This window comes from Aquarana catesbeiana, linkage group LG01, assembly GCF_042186555.1.
Source record: "Aquarana catesbeiana isolate 2022-GZ linkage group LG01, ASM4218655v1, whole genome shotgun sequence".
Taxonomy (NCBI): domain Eukaryota; kingdom Metazoa; phylum Chordata; class Amphibia; order Anura; family Ranidae; genus Aquarana; species Aquarana catesbeiana.
Genome location: NC_133324.1, coordinates 920,886,666 through 920,902,537, shown reverse-complemented (window position 1 = coordinate 920,902,537; position 15,872 = coordinate 920,886,666).

Here is a 15,872-nt window from a genome sequence, read left to right as displayed (position 1 = left end):
GAGCTCAGAGTTGAAAAAATGACTGAAGGTCCTCTTTAAGGCCTTTTTTTCCCCATTTATTTATTTATTTTACACTTGAATTTAGCCACATAGGTTTATGTTGTTCTTTTATGCTTATCACCCAAGTTCACAGCAAATAATTCCCCTCACCTCCCCTCCTAGCTCAGAGTCAGCAGTTCAGCTCCTTTTGCTTCCCCTCCCAGCAGTGACTCAGTAGCTTTCCTCTTCTCGCAGTTACTCTGTAGCTTAGCTCTCTCTGAACGATCATAGCTTGCATCACTATAATTTGCATTTCATTTCTTTATTTTGTCTGCTGTTAAGCTTACCGCCTGCGTAGCTGTCAAAAACTGTGCAGGCCCAAGGCAGAGTCCCTGCTTCCCCACAGGGAAATCCCACCCAGTATCCGCAGACACAAAAGAAAGGACACAGGACTGTCAGAGAAAGGCTTGATTTCCTGCTGTAAGCTGAAACTTCGTAGGGCAATTCTTACTCTTCAAAACCGCGCTTCCAAAATAAAAGTTTTGTGTGAAATTCTTTCTTTAATTTTTGTACCATTTCTATTTTTTTTTTCCCTTCCTTGAAACTCCTTTGTTCTCAAATATGTATTTCAACTTTCTAAACAAGATACATTTATCTCAGAACTCTAAGCACTGCAGAAATGTTAAAAAAGACATAACTCCTGCCGGGATCATGAAAAAGATATAAAAAGCCTGGAATATAGAGCTCAAAAGCAAGAGTAAAACAGCAAGAAGGGATGACGGCACAGTGGCTGTCTCTTCACATTAACTAAAATGTCACTTTAAAGTGTAATGGCTTCCAGCGTTTTATCACCCATTTTTTTTTTTTTTCCGTTCAATAAAATCATTGTTTCTTGACCTTTTTAATATGTATGATGTCTTTTTTGCTTCTATATGTTGTCAAGGCAGCTTCTTGCTTCTTTAATGACAAAATAAATAAAAGCATGCTACCTAGTGCTCATTACCATGAGAAAATTAGGCTGAACAGAGACTTGTGTAGTAAACTTTTCAAATGAACCCATGCTTTGCCCCAGCTGTATTTTAACCGCTTCGGCCCCGGGAAGATTTTACCCCCTTCCTGACCTGAACACTTTTTTGCGATTCGGCACTGCGTCAATTTAACTGACAATTGCGCGGCCGTGCGACGTTGCACCCAAACAAAATTGACGTCCCTTTTTTCCCCACAAATAGAGCTTTCTTTTGGTGGTATTTGATCACCTCTGCGGTTTTTATTTTTTGCGCTATAAACAAATAAAGAGTGACAATTTTCACAAAAAAAAACAATATTTTTTACTTTTTGCTATAATAAATACCCCCCAAAAAATATATAAAAAAAGCAAATTTTTTTCCTCAGTTTAGGCCGATATGTATTCTTCTACATATTTTTGGTAAAAAAAAAAATCGCAAAAAGTGTATATTGATTGGTTTGCGCAAAAGTTATAGTGTCTACAAAATAGGGGATAGTTTTATGGCATTTTTATTATAATTTTTTTTTATTAGTAATGGCGGCGATCTGCGATTTTTATCATGACTGCGACAATATGGCGGACACATCAGACACTTTTGACACTATTTTGGGACCATTGTCATTTATACAGCGATCAGTGCTATAAAAATGCACTGATTACTGTGTAAATGACACTGGCAGGGAAGGGGTTAAACACTAGGGGGGCGATCAAGGGGTTAAGTGTGTCCTAGGGAGTGATTCTAACTGTGGGGGGGATGGGCTTCCACTGACATGACAGCGATCACTGCTCCCGATGACAGGGAGCAGTGATCTCTGTCATGTCACTAGGCAGAACGGGGAAATGTCTTGTTTACATAGGCATCTCCCTGTTCTGCGGCTCCGTGACACGAACGCGGGACACCGGTGGACATCAAGTCTGCGGGACCCCGGGCACGGTCACGCTGTACGCGGCGGGGGCGCACGCGCCAGCCCCTCCAATTAAAGGGGATGTGCAGGTACACCCATTTGCCCACCGCTGCCATTGTGCCGATATATCGGCGTGCAGCGGTCGGCAAGTGGTTAAATACACTAACATATAAAAGCAAGCAAATTGGGCACTGACATACCCAAAAATGTAGGGCAATGTGGAGTTCTGGTATTGTTCATATGACAGGGATGTTTTTGTTTTGTTTTTTGACAAGGATGTTGCTTTAATTGAAGACGGGGATGTTGCAGTGAACTTTGGCCAGATTTGAGGGTCCCAGTCACTGGTTTTGGGCCAACGGAGAGGCAAGAGACCTAAAGTACTGGATTTGACACTTGAGTGAAAGCTCTGCCGCAAAGTGCACTGAACCAAAAAACAACTGTCAGCTCTTCTAAAAGGTTTGTGGATGGGGGCTTTTCGCCCTGCACGTGGGAGGTACCTTTTTCGCAGAGAGCACTCATCAATGCCCAGGACCAGGCTGAGACTGCATTCATGTGAGAAATCTAACATTAAGGTTCCCCAACTTAGAGATGAGCTTCTAAAATATAGAGTTCCTTAAAAATGTCTTGTCCCATGTCACTACACACTGTAACTTTGGTAGATGTTGTATTAGGAGGGACGTGCTGAGCCTGGGCCCAGTTCACTGTCCAGCGCACCTCTATTAGCTCACTCCCAGTAACAAAATCGATCCCTGCGAGCACATAACGTGAACCTCATGTGTGCTCATTAAATCCTTCCCGTATTTTGTGACCAGGCCTTGGATCTCCTCAACAGGGGTTCGGATCCGGTTGCTATTAAATACTGACCACTAGGGAGGGAGCCAGAACATCGACCCCTTCGCTATTGAAGGACCTGTCACCTTACTAGGTACCATGCCTAATTAATGGTTGCTTGGTGTCCTGAACTTGTGCTTTGTTACTCCTAGCAACTACACCCCTTCTCCTTATCTTGCCGAGTTTATTCTGCTTGTAGTGGTATTACTTCATACCCCTTTTGTGCTTTACAGACCCTGGTTCTTTGGATTCTCCAGAACCAGCATATACCCCTTTGAATAAATTAAGAACAGGCTCAGAACAGTTTTTGTAACTTTATTGGAGAGACCTCAACATTACCATCCAATATAAACAAATTAAATTCCTAACCCTAATTACAGTTGTGTGGCTGCCCGGGCATACCTCCATAATGTGGTAGTCTATGCTGGTATTCTCCATGGCTTGAATGTCTTCCAAAAACCCTGGTGCCTTCAGCAGACTGCAAGGTGCAGCAGTCCTGATACCACAAGCCGAGTGCAGGAACTGGACCAACCAAGAACCTTGAAACCTCAGCCTTTCCCCCTTTTTATAGCACGTGTAGGCTGGCTGGGACCAAAAAGCCCAGGAACTGAGCACCTATAATCCTTTCCTCCAGCCTGGCCCAGCCACTAACTTACAGAACCAACATTGGCACAACCTGCTTACAGGTAAACCCAGTTCCTTTTAAGAAAGCGAGACTTTGCGGCTCCAGTGGACTGAACATCGTTGGACTCAGTTGGTTCTGAGAAATTCAGTAATAAATCACCGTGTTTGTAGGATTGTACCCATTTTTTGTTTTTTGCACATATTCTAAAATACACATTTTTTTACACAAAAGCACTTTTCAATGCAAACAAGGCAATGTGGAGTGGATTCTTGAGTGAAAGCTCTGCGGCCAAATACACCAAGCACAAAAAACAACTGTCAGCTCTCTGCTAGGTTAATCTAGTTTCTTTTAGGAGAGAGAGAGAGAGAGCACAACAGCAAACAAGAACATGTGAGATTTTACAATTGCTAATGCTAAAGGACCAGCATTACACATTTAATTACTCATAGAAAGGTGTTTATTACAAACATTCACACATTTTATTAAAAGAATTCCAAATAGTTGTATAACACATCCACAATAGTGAACCATTCACATGAGCCTTAAATCACTGGTGACTCGCCAAAAAATACTCTAAATATCCAACGAAATATATTTAGAACAAACACCAGAAAATTTTAGCATATTTTATGGCTTCTGTTACTTGGATTGGATATGGGCAAGGTCAAAATTTGACGTGTTTGGCATATAGTTTCATCAGAAATTGAGAGGTGCTGTCAAAAAAGCAATACATATCATAAGCATTCAAAACTTTTGCCATTATTCAAGAATATATGTGTAAGCAATCAAAGGGCATTAATTATAACTTACAATGCATATATGGTATACCTGTGGTCAGGGCTTTTTTTCTCAAATAATAGGTGCTGGAACTTAACCACGGCCCCACAAAACCCCTCCCCCTGCACACACCCTCCAAATTACATCAAATAGTGGGTGTGTTCAGTCAAATTTCACAAAAACAGTAGGAGGGTCTTAAAGGGGCATTAAATACCAGGATTGCATTACATACAGAGTGCAGAGCTGTCACTTGTAAACACAAAAACCAGACTTCTGGGTTTACAAGTGATTGTAGTGAGCAGGCACCTAAGGGTCTGAGCCAGAGATGGTGGAACTGAGTTCCACCAAGTTCCCCCTGAAAAAAAAGCCCTGCCTGTGGTATACCACCAGGGCCCTGCATGTAATGCAAAGGCACTTTTGCATGTGGTAGATGTAAATACTGCTGTGCATTAAAGGAGGCAAGCATATTGTGCTACCCATTGGTATGACTTGGGCCCCTAAAACATATATTGATTGTCAAAGATAGGAGTAGTCTATCTTATGATTTATGTCTGCAAATACTTCTATGTGGGGAAAACTAAACTTTGGAGATGTATTTATGACCATACTTATTTGATTGCTAATGGCAAAGTTATTACCTCAATAAGTAGACATATAGGTTTATACCACAATTTTTTATGTTTTATTCACTTGAACATGTGGCCACCTCAATTAGAAGGGTTGACATTGATAAGTTACTCTTACAAATAGAAACTAAATCAATACAGATACTGAAGACCACAAGGTTCCCAGGTTTAAATGAAACAATTAGTTGCAAACAATGTCTTTGAAATAAATATGTAAACAATTGGATAATTAAATGTTCTATGTTGCTCCTTTAGACTGAGTTAGTTCCTGTAAAATCCCACATTTACTTGTTGTTATGGTCTATTGATATTGAAATGTTGTGCTTATAACTACAGTGGAGAAAATAATTATTTGATCCCCTGCAGATTTTGTAGGTTTGCCCACTTACAAAGAAATAAAGGGTCTATAATTTTTTTATCATAGCTGTATTTTAAATGATAGAGACAGAATATCAACCAAAAATCTAGAAAAAACACATGGTACAAATTATAAATTGAGTTTCAGTTCAGTGAGTAAAATAATTATTTGATCCCAAGCAAAACATGACTTAGTACTTGGTGGAGAAACCCTTGTTGGCAAGCACAGAAGTAAGACATTTCTTGTAGTTGGTGACCAGGTTTGCACACATCTCAGGAGGGATTTTGGTCCACTCTTTTTTTACATATCTACTCTAAATTCTTAAGGTTTAGAGGAAGAAAAAATGCTGACTATGACCCTAAGAACACCATTACAGCTTTGGGGCTGTTTCTCTGCTAAAGGTGCAGGCCAACTTTGCCTCATTGGGGGGCCAATGGATGGAGTCATGTATTGTAAAATCTTGGATGAGAACCTTCTTCTCTCAGCCAAAACACTGAAGATGGGTCATGGATGGGTCTTCAAGCATGACAATGACCCAAAACATACCACCAAGGTAACAAAGGAGTGGCTCAAGAAGCACATTAAGGTCATGGCGTAGTCTAGCCAGTCTCCAGACCTTAATCCTATAGAAAATGTATGATGGGAGCTGAAACTTCAAGCTGCCAAGAGACACCCAATAAACCTTAAGGATTTAGAGAAGATCTGTAAAGAAGAGTAGATCAAAATCCTTCCTGAGATGTGTGCAAACCTGGTCACCAACTACAAGAAATGTCTTACCACTGTGTTTGCCAACAAGGGTTTCTCCACCAAGTACTAAGTCATGTTTTGCTTGGAGATCAAATTCTTTTTTTGCTCACTGAACTATTTTTTTCTGGATTTGTATGTATTTTTTGTTGCTTTGCACACATTTTAAATGCATCTTAAAATGCCTAAATATTATCTATTTTCTGAACACAAAGGACCCATAGAAAAAAAATGGTAGCAGCAACTTTTTAAGCTTTGCACGATATTAGTGCAACTGCATGTCATGTCGATAAAAAAAATAAATTCAAATTTTTTGTGCACAGAAACACAATAAAATCTTAAATTTTTTTTGTAACTGATAAAATATGAGGCTGAGTTAAGTAAAGAGATACCAAATTAGTCGACACTTAAAACTATGTGCAGCCATGAAATGGCAACAACACTATGATACCCAAAATTTCCCAGGTGATGTTATAAAACACTTTACAGCTCATTACATAGAAGTTAGTTGTAAATAATAACCCTGTCGGCTGATATCACAGAGCCACTCCAGGCTCTGGAAGGATCCCAACAATATTGTTAGCAATAATGGCAGCCGGCTCAGCCTCCCAGCACAGCACTAAGAGCCTGGCACAGCTCCTGTACCCTCTCTTGCCCAGTGATCCAGTGAGCACTGGAGGGGCAGAGTGGAGGGTGTTGACTATCAGTCATCGCTCTCTGCTCGGGGTGGACCAAGAACTGAATGTGGTCATGTGGTCACTCAGTTCTTGAGCTTAGAGCCAGCAGGGAACAGCTGCAACATCAGACCAATGCTGTAACATGGAGTTGAGTATGTGTCTTTTGTTTTGTTTGTTTTTGCATTCCTACACTTCTCCTTTAACTTTATTGCTATCACAATGGGGCCAACTCCACATATGCTATTTGATAGTACATGCAGAGTGTTAGGTGCCCTTTACAGGGGCATCAGGCTTTTTCTCGGACCCTTAATACCTCATCTGCACCTCCCCCTGATCAGATAGCATACATTTGTACTTGAACGGTTATTTTGACAGTTCTGATCCTGGAAGTGCTCAGAACTGACCACTTCTGGGTTAATGAATCACTTATATATGAAATCCTAAAGCTGTTTCTGTAAAAGTATGTTTACACCCCAAAATTGTCACGCTGTAAAACTTACGGTGGGACATATAAAAAGATTTTGGTGTATGTAAAACCAAAACTTTTTTTTTTTTTTTTTTTTTTTTTTTTTAGTTTTACAGTAGAGAAGGGTTAAAACCACTATCAGGTTATTTCTTGATGCCTATGGGAGATTTCTCTTCGTTGCCTGTCCTAAAGGCATAAAAAGAAAGGAGAGCAAATCTCTACAAAGTGAACAGTATTCCCAGAATAGAGAGTTGTCAAAAGAAAAGGTGTCCCCGTTGGAGGTTTCTCCATCAGCGCTTCTGATGACTCAACTTTTTGGATCTTTCTGTTAAGTGGTCACTGGGACAAATAGTGGGGTGAATCTCCCAAGCAGGGAAAACAACAGGAATAAGAATTTCTCAACGGAGATACAAAAAAAAAACAGAACACTTATTTCCTCATATAATATAAGCCAAAGCAGTTCTGGAACCTTCAAATGCCGCTAAAAAAAAGAGTACATTTTAAAATCCATATAAAAGTCAGACAATATGTTATAATTAATTTATATCAAATAATTGGCATAAACATTAAGTTCAGTGAGTGAGTGATATGAGAATAGAAGCGGCGCTGCCCTCTGATTTAATAAGTGCTATATACCAGTGTGGTATGTGAATCCTAATGATTAAACAGTATGAGAGCTCAGTTAATAGCTGTCAATGGTGCAGTCTACACCAAATATTCAGGTAACCGAAAAAGGCAATAACACCAGTATAATAGACACTGCTAAGTGAGTCCTATCCCCCCAATGGGGTAAATGTATCACCCAAAGTAGAAAATAAAGTATAGAGTGATAAAATAATAGTATGGTGAACTATGTAGTTAAATAGAAAAAAGTGATATGTTTCCACAAAATTCAGAAGTTTTGGGACAAGATGGCGCCAGGGATAATGTTAATTGTGTAATAAAAAATTATATGTGCATATAGTGCTGATGTAATGTCCGTGTTACCCCTTCCATGTGTATGTACAAAATATTAATTTGGGTCGTGAGTTACCCCAATGTTCAAAAATATTGGGACACTGTGGCGCTTGTGAGACATGAAATATCTTTCTGTGCCACACTATTATAAAACTCCCTATGTGTTAAATACAAAAAATATATATAAAAGCATACATCAACCATAAATTCCAATTTCTTAAGCGTGTGACAAACAGTCGTTAACTTCTAAACGGTTGGATAAATAGTCCATACAAAGAGTTGTGTATTTATAACTAAGTGAAAAAAACAAAGTTCAAGTATAAATGCTGTTTATTTCATCCTTGGGGACACACCACAGTGACTTCTGTGCGTTGCAATCAAGATGGGGACTTGAAGTGCTCACCCCCCAATGCTACCCCACTCACCAGAATTGATCACCCCACAGGGCAGATGATGTTCACTCCTGGTGTGCTTCCATTCCTCTGCTGTGTACGATCCTTACAGCTGCTCCAGGGAAAATGTGTACTCTAATGTGACCATGCTACTCCAACGGTATACCACCTTACTCTCCAGTAGACCGGAGAAAAAAGAAACACAAGGGGGCTTCCTTCATGAAGTATGTTTGGTAAATTTATTGCACATAAGCCAAAAAAGAGTCCAAGTAAAAGAATGTCCACAGTTACAAGCCAAAGCTAAAATAAAGTTAAAACAGGCACCGCTGTGTGCAAGGATGGGACCGGCAACGATCTACGAGCGTGCGTCCCACCATGCGTTCCAGCCTGCACTTCCGGGTATGACGTGTGAGCGTGACTCCGCCTTACGCGTTTCGTCATAGGACGTTTTCAGAGACGGAAAACGTCCTATGACGAAACGCGTAAGGCGGAGTCACGCTCACACGTCATACCCGGAAGTGCAGGCTGGAACGCATGGTGGGACGCACGCTCGTAGATCGTTGCCGGTCCCATCCTTGCACACAGCGGTGCCTGTTTTAACTTTATTTTAGCTTTGGCTTGTAACTGTGGACATTCTTTTACTTGGACTCTTTTTTGGCTTATGTGCAATAAATTTACCAAACATACTTCACGAAGGAAGCCCCCTTGTGTTTCTTTTTTCTCCGGTCTACTGGAGAGTAAGGTGGTATACCGTTGGAGTAGCATGGTCACATTAGAGTACACATTTTCCCTGGAGCAGCTGTAAGGATCGTACACAGCAGAGGAATGGAAGCACACCAGGAGTGAACATCATCTGCCCTGTGGCACCCACTCTGGCGCTCGGTACCCCTGCAGGGGTGATCAATTCTGGTGAGTGGGGTAGCATTGGGGGGTGAGCACTTCAAGTCCCCATCTTGATTGCAACGCACAGAAGTCACTGTGGTGTGTCCCCAAGGATGAAATAAACAGCATTTATACTTGAACTTTGTTTTTTTCACTTAGTTATAAATACACAACTCTTTGTATGGACTATTTATCCAACCGTTTAGAAGTTAACGACTGTTTGTCACACGCTTAAGAAATTGGAATTTATGGTTGATGTATGCTTTTATATATATTTTTTGTATTTAACACATAGGGAGTTTTATAATAGTGTGGCACAGAAAGATATTTCATGTCTCACAAGCGCCACGGTGTCCCAATATTTTTGAACATTGGGGTAACTCACGACCCAAATTAATATTTTGTACATACACATGGAAGGGGTAACACGGACATTACATCAGCACTATATGCACATATAATTTTTTATTACACAATTAACATTATCCCTGGCGCCATCTTGTCCCAAAACTTCTGAATTTTGTGGAAACATATCACTTTTTTCTATTTAACTACATAGTTCACCATACTATTATTTTATCACTCTATACTTTATTTTCTACTTTGGGTGATACATTTACCCCATTGGGGGGATAGGACTCACTTAGCAGTGTCTATTATACTGGTGTTATTGCCTTTTTCGGTTACCTGAACATTTGGTGTAGACTGCACCATTGACAGCTATTAACTGAGCTCTCATACTGTTTAATCATTAGGATTCACATACCACATTGGTATATAGCACTTATTAAATCAGAGGGCAGCGCCGCTTCTATTCTCATATTACTCACTTATTTAACAATTAGACCCCCTGGGGTACTAATTAGGGATAGGCAGCAGCTCTTACACTGTCCTAAGCGCGGACCTATTTACCTCTATCTATTAAGTTCAGTGAACATGAAAAAACCTCAACTGATATGTTATAATAAACAAAACTTGACAGAAGACCTTAACCTTCTATTGACATTCCCAAAAATTAAAATTTCTTTTATATATGAATCATCAAAAATATATAAGACACTTTAATTTTTTGTAACATCTACTGTTAAGCCTCGTACATAGGATCGGATTTTCCGATGGGAATTGTGTGATGACAGGCTGCTGGCAGAAAATCCGACTGTGTGTATGCTCCATCGGATAATTGTTGGTGGATTTTCCGCAGACAAATTTTGGATCACAGGTTTTAAAATTTTCCGTGGACAAATGTGTGTTGTCGGATTTTCCGAGCGTGTGTACACAAGTCCGTCGGACAAAAGTCCAAAGTACAAACATGTTCGGAAGCAAGGACGAGCCAGAAGCGGTCGGTCTTGTAAACTAGCGTTCGTAATGGAGAATTAACATTCGTGACGTGGCAAATTATGAAATCTCGAAACGCAGGGCACAATTCTCTTCTTCTTTAATGGGATAATAATGAAACTGTTTTGCTGGTGATACTGATGGAGTTATTGCAAACAAATTTTCAAAGACTTTTTTTTTCTAGTGATATAAAGAATAATATTATTATTTTTTTTATTTATTATTATGTTATTTTTTTTTTTTATTTGGGCAAGTTACCACAACACCATTATCCGTAGTTTTTAAGATCAAAGATACAACTATGTTGGTGTTCCTTGTCAATTTTGCATTGTATTTTTTAAAATGTAACTGCCTACTCTCAAACTGTCATTTGAAGTAAAACACATAGCCAAGTATTATTCTCCACAATTTGTTTTTATTGTGCATTAAAAAAAGAAAACAAATAAAATTAGACATGCTATCTGCCAATAGAACTTAACCAAAAAGTGCATTTTATGCATCCAAAAATATAGAAAATATACCAAATCAAATCATTATTATTCAACCAAAAAAATAACGTCAAAGCAATAACTCCAAGGCCAATAATAAATAACACGTTATCTCCTCCGATTCCACAACATGGCTGGTTGACGAACGGCCGTTCAGAAACGAACTGAAAAGCGTGAAATGAAAAGTGCAAAATGAAAAGTGCAAAATGAAAAGCGCAAATCAACACTCATCAAACTTTTACTAACAAGAAATTAGCAGAAGGAGCCCAAAGGGTGGCACTAAAGAGCTGAAAAACAACATAGTACGTCACTATGTTCATATTTGTTGGCCGACAATTCCTTGCCGTTTGTATGCAAGACCAGTTTGGGCCAAAAGTCCACGGTTTTGTTGACCAACAATCCGATCGTGTGTACGAGGCTTAAGAATATGTGCCTGGATTTTTTCCTGGACCTTACATTTCTGCACCAGAATCCTGATCCCAATATTAGGAAAAACAGACGACTCAACTCTTCAGCGAGTATGTGCCTCTAGTGAATGTAATGCCGGGTACACATGGGCGGACTTTTCGATGGACTTTCCGGCAGACTTTCGAATGTACGGATTTGCCTACACATGATCATCCAAAGTCCGACGGATTTGTACGTGATGACGTACGACCGGACTAAAATAAGGAAGTTCACAGCCAGTAGCCAATAGCTGCCCTAGCATTGGTTTTTGTCTGTCGGACTAGCATACAGACGAGCTGACTTTTCGACCGGACTCAAGTCCATCGGAAAGATTTGAAACATGTTTCATTTCTAGGTCCGTCGAACTTTTGGGGAAAAAAAGTCTGCTTGAGCCCACACATGATCAAATTATCTGATGAAGTCCGGTCCGCCGGACCAAGTCTGCCGTAAAGTCCGCTTGTGTGTACGCGGCATAACTGTTCTGTTCCAAAGAACTGTCACCAGCAGGCTATTTGTGTTCACAGTCTTTAATCTGTGAGCTTTACAATTGGGAGTCAAGGACCCAGTGTGTCATTTGTATATTATAATATATCTGCCTAGATAATGACAACTTCATGAAGATATGTAAAACGATAGGTACAGATGGAGCATTGGTGTTACATGCAGTTAGTGTTCCGTAAAAAATTCAATAATAGATCATATTTTATTTATTTATTCAATGTTGCTAAATACACTGGCACAAGTACATAAATAGCCCTAATTTAACATTCAAACCTGCATTTCATACTCAGTTTTTCTAGTGCTAGCTGGTAAACAAAGTTATTATAGAAACATAAAGTATGTTACTCATCAGGAATAAAAAAACAAAAAACAAAAAACATATTGAACAATTCTGATGTTCCCAATTCCCAACTGATGTATATTATTATTCTCAGTAATATTAAACTAAAAGTCTACTCATTTTTTTTTTTTTTTTTTTTTTTTTTTTAGTATTGGATAAATTAGGGAAAATATGGAGAGCTCCTGCCAGGTTTTTTTTTTTCTGTTTTGTTGACTGGTCTCCAGGGACAGAAGTTTACACATTCAAACCGTAGTGAAGCTCTTCTTTTTTGTTTAATGGGAAAGGGTTCAAAGTTATTGATAACAACTGTGACACAAATTAGTGAGTCAACATCTCCCCAATAACCCTTCCTTTATCTATTTAAACCAAGAAACAATATTGGGTACACTACTTTACTTTTCCAATGCATTACATGAAACACCAGAAAACAATTTAGCATGGGGAAGAGTCATACCCAATGTCAGGGCCTGGACCCAAACCCAGGACCTCTGCTGTGTCTGGAAGCCAGGCCCCATACACATGGGGCAAGCTCCGTTGGAGTCCACCTACTCAGTGGGGAATCTGTCCGCTGATCCCCACAGAGCAGGTGGATGGCTGGTCCATGTCCTCTCTCCTCTATGGGAGGTCGGATGTAACCATGCCTGTTGACGCCCTCTGCTCCATAGAGGAGACTGGAGGGTCAAATCAGGTCTGCCTCAAAAAATAACAGGTGAACCTAATTGGTCCGCTAGTGTGAAAGGGGTATAACTCTTCTCGCTGAGCCACCTGAGATGTTGGAAAGGTCCATGGACAATTCCTTGAATGATCCTGAACCTTGTTTCTCTTGAACTTTGAACCCTTTATTTCTCCCATTAACTTCCTGACTTAAGCCATGTCTCTGCATTTCCTGTTTGCCAGATTATTGTGCTCTCTCCAGTCAATATCTTGCTGTTGTTGCTCCCATCCACATCCTAACTATCACTTGTTACCAATGTTTGGCTTGTTCTTCAACTAAGCTTTTGTTTGGTCCCAACCTGCAAATACTTGTTACTGACCTTTGGCTTATTTATTGACAATGATTCTGCTTGATCCCTACCTTCTATATATGCAACTGGACCCCGGTGTCAGGAAAATGGCCATGGAAGTATTGGAAATCTCGCAAGTAGAAGAAATGGGTGCCATAGGCACATCATGTGACAGATGGATCCCCCTGCTGGCCTATAGAGGACTGCCTCTGTCTGACCCAAGTTGCTGGATTGTCGTCAGCTACCTGTATTCCTGAACCTCTGCGTTATTACTTGGATCTCCTATTCATTGACCCGGCTCGTTCCAGGCCTGTTGACCTCCTCTCCTGGCTCATCCCCTGTCTTGCTCCTTGACCTTCCTTCTGCCTGTTTACCCATGCTATATTGACTTTGCTTCTGCCTGATTACCTGTGCATGACCCCAGCTTGCTATATGGACTTTGCCTCTGACTGATTACCCATGCATGACCCCGACTTCATTCACAGTTTCCAGACTATGGTCATTACCGCACCCAGCATTATTGAACAGCCACTTTCTTGAATGTGTGACTCCAGACCATGACACCAGGCCATTTTCCATATTAGGGAGATTTACCCTCACTTCCTGTCCAAATGGTAGTGGCCACCAAGACAATCTCACCAGGGACATAGAAAGTTTTTGTTTTTTTGTTCACTAAAGTATGGAAAAGCTAGAACCGCCATCATTTTTTTTATTGTTATACAAATGAACAGGCTAACAAAAGCAGTCAATGTACTCAATCTGAAACAATGACAATATTAAACCATTATAATAGTTTAGTAAATAACAATATATAAGGCAACCCCCAAAAGCCATTGACAACAATTAAAGAAGAAGCGTGCTCATGCAAAGCTGAGAATGCAAGTTTGCCAAAAGGGTTCAGTTGGTTCGTGTGTAAGACATTTCAGGTACTAAAATCATAGATAAAGAAACTGGCACATAGCTATAATAAAGGTGAAAAAGCATAAAAAATATACACACATATTTGTGTATGTCCTTGTTGAGATCAATGCTTTCACACAACTGTCCCATTAAAGTGACCCTTGTGCTAAAGTAGCAAACACAACCAGCCTGTACATACAGTACAGATGTTGAGAACTTACAGTATATATATTTACAAATCTCAATCTTGACCCTAACAAATAAACAAGTAAAGAAAATATAATATAAAATATAACTATAATTTTAATGCTAGAAACTAAATTCCGCTGAAAACATTGTTACAGCAATCCATTAAAAACATAGTAAACCTGAGAAAACAGTTTGTGCGGTTCGTGTACAGATACGTATACATTGAGGATTATTCAAGGTTCAGTGGACATGCGTATATCACTAAAAGGAACTTCAGCTTATGCCATTTTATATAATTATGTATATATATCCTTAGCTTGAGTTGCCCAGATATACTTTAAATCCACAAAAAATTATCTGTAAAAAATATATTATTCCAACACAATAATTGCTTACTAAAGTTAATAGTGCTACTTTCTGTTCCAATCAATGATGATTGGGTGAAGCAGTATACTCTGGAGTTGTCATTGTTAAGTGGACTCAGAAAATCCTTCCTGTGTCATCTTTCCTCCAACACTTGTTAGTCTTTGTGCACACTATACTGCAGCCAGGTCTCCAAAGGCTGGACTAGGGGTGAGGTTCGAGTTAATATGAGTAAAATATGTCCATGATCTTATTAAGTCAATGGCATTATCTGGGATTCCATCGTCAATTTGTCTACATTCAGCGACTGGCCTGGGAATAGTCATAAGTGGCAAAGTCTGTTGGAAGCATATTGTGATGACAGTTAGCATTTGTTTTGGCAAATTAGTGAACATTGTTCATGGATGATTGAAGTAGATCTATTTGGCTGGATGCTGTGATGATTTACACTGTGGGTCATATCTTTTTTCTTTAATATGTCAAATGTATTGCGTGTTTGTATCTGTTCTTTGTTAATGAGTAACCAGGGACAGTGGCATTTCAATTTACTTAAAGTAATTGTAAAGTCTGTTTTTTATTTTTTTAATAAGCATGCTATACTTACTTGCTCTATGTCTATGCAGTTGGTTTTGCACAGAGCAGCCTTGATCCTCCTCTTCTCAGGTGCCTCTTTGCTGCTCCTGGCCTCTCCCTCCTGTCAAATGCCCCCACAGCAAACAGCTTGCTATGGGGTGTCAAAAACCATGAATCAGACTGAGACAGAAGTACAGTTAAATTTCGCTTGTTTAATAATAATAAAAAGGGTAAAAAGAATAAATGTAGTCAAAACATAATCAGAGTTCAGGAACCGGAAAGGATAGTCAGACAAGCCAAAACGTCAGGGAGCCAGAGATGAGCGTAGTAGAACAGCAAGCAGGAGCTGGAGCCAGAAGGAATGTCAGCCAAGCAAGTCTTTAACAGGAACACAGGAGAGTGTCTCTAGAGATGTGACCAAGACGAAGGCAGATATCTTCTGGGCTGGACAGCTTAAGTAGGCAGGACTGACGAGCAGGATATCTTCAACAGGTGAGTCACATTGGA